Source organism: Salmo trutta, chromosome 14, assembly GCF_901001165.1.
Source record: "Salmo trutta chromosome 14, fSalTru1.1, whole genome shotgun sequence".
Classification (NCBI taxonomy): Eukaryota; Metazoa; Chordata; class Actinopteri; order Salmoniformes; family Salmonidae; genus Salmo; species Salmo trutta.
This window is the reverse complement of record NC_042970.1, coordinates 71,386,948-71,389,386: the sequence shown is the minus strand read 5'-3', so window position 1 is coordinate 71,389,386 and position 2,439 is coordinate 71,386,948.

The following is a 2,439-nucleotide window of genomic DNA, read 5'->3' as shown; positions in this document are numbered from 1 at the left end:
CTAGCCCTAACCTTAACCCTTATCCTAGCCCTAAACCTAACCCTTACCCAAGCCCTAACCTTAACCCTTATCCTAGCCCTAAACCTAACCCTAACCCTTACCCTAGCCCTACACCTAACCCTTACCCTAGCCCTAACCTTAACCCTTATCCTAGCCATAACCTTAACCCTTATCCTAGCCCTAAATCTAACTCTTACCCTAGCCCTAAACCTAACTCTTACCCTAGCCCTAACCTAACTCTTACCCTAGCCCTAAACCTAGCCCTTACCCTAGCCCTAACCTTAACCCTTATCCTAGCCCTAAACCTAACCCTTACCCTAGCCCTAAACCTAACCCTTACCCTAGCCCTAAACCTAACCCTTATCCTAGCCCTAAATCTAACCCTTACCCTAGCCCTAACCTTAACCCTTATCCTAGCCCTAAACCTAACCCTTACCCTAGCCCTAAACCTAACCCTTATCCTAGCCCTAAACCTAAACCTTACCCTAGCTCTAACCTTAACCCTTACCCCTAACCCTAACCTTAACCCTTATCCTAGCTCTAAACCTAACCCTTATCCTAGCCCTAAACCTAACCCTTACCCTAGCCCTAAACCTAACCCTTATCCTAGCCCTAAATCTAACCCTTACCCTAGCCCTAACCTTAACCCTTATCCTAGCCCTAAACCTAACCCTTACCCTAGCCCTAAACCTAACCCTTATCCTAGCCCTAAACCTAACCCTTACCCTAGCTCTAACCTTAACCCTTACCCCTAACCCTAACCTTAACCCTTATCCTAGCTCTAAACCTAGCCCTTATCCTAGCCCTAACCTTAACCCTTATCCTAGCTCTAAACTTAACCCTTACCCCTAACCTTAACCCTTATCCTAGCTCTAACCTTAACCCTTACCCCTAACCCTAACCTTAACCCTTATCCTAGCTCTAAACCTAGCCCTTATCCTAGCCCTAACCTTAACCCTTATCCTAGCTCTAAACTTAACCCTTACCCCTAACCTTAACCCTTATCCTAGCTCTAAACTTAACCCTTACCCCTAACCCTAACCTTAACCCTTATCCTAGCTCTAAACCTAGCCCTTATCCTAGCCCTAACCTTAACCCTTATCCTAGCTCTAAACTTAACCCTTACCCCTAACCGTAACCGTACTAAGCAGTTGTTTATCAACAGACTATGTACAGACCATCTTCAGATGGACTATCAGCCCTCTCCAAATAAAGTGTGACCCAATGTGGTTGAGAACACCTCCGTGGTCAAATCACAGACTAAACGCCGTTGATGCATCACATACCTTCCCACACAGGATCTCAAAGAAGCAAGGCACACACACATTACACGATCCCAGGACTCCACATCATGACAAAGCCTTTCTGTCTTCGCTCATGACCGTACACTACAATACCTCAGACGACTCACATAAAGGGATGTTCCACCGCGGCCACATCATATTTCCCCGCAGAAATATCATCACAAAGGTACATCCTCACACTGTGTCCTTTTTCAGTAACACTGCTAGCAGTGTCAGTCCACCAGGCACCCATTTTAGGAGTGGCTTTAAAGCATGTCACAGTAGCCCATGCATAATAAGCAAGGCGGCCTCCATGGCTGGCTGGTGAGCAATTTGCCTCCTAGATTGCCTGGCCCCGGGGCCTTGGAGCTATGTTTATGTATGAGCTCCTGCTTCATATGTATCGGCCCTGAATCGCTTTCCCCCCGCCACACACACACACACACACACCCTGAAACACACAGACACTCTGAAACCCATCACACACACCCAGATGCAGCATTAAGAGTGATGACCTGCAGAAGAGGTGACAGCGTCCCGGCAGATTACTCTCCTGCTCAATACAAATAGAAAGGTAGTTTACATGTGCTGTTGCTGCTGCTTACCGTAGCTGTCCTGCTCTCTGCAGAGAGAGAGGAGCTGTATTAGGTTCATGGTGTGAGGGATGGGGTGTCTCTCCCCCCTAACGTTCCGCCTTTTACATCTTTTTGATGCTTTTCATGTCCGATTATCAAAATACATGCATATCCCTAAATTGTAATTATACAATTGGGGTTCAAAATATTCTGGAGCATTCTGGATTTTGATGGAATGTCCGGCCTCATGCTGTGACAAGATTAAGAGAGTGAGTAAATGAGAGATGAGGTTGAGAGATCATTAACCCCATCCTTCTCTCTCACTCCTTCTTCTGTTCTGTCTCTCTCTCTCTCTCTCTCTCTCTCTCTCTCTCTAATTAAAGACATCCCTAACATCTTTGACTTCATAAGAAACACTTTGACTTGACTAAACACCATTTTGATCTCTGAGTAAAACATCAAAGACAAGTCATCTCGACAACATGGCCTCCCCATCTCCATGTCTAGCTGAAGAGAAAAAAATCTCTCCAAATCCCAAATGTAATATGTGACAGCAGGGTTTCACAAAAACAATATTTGTT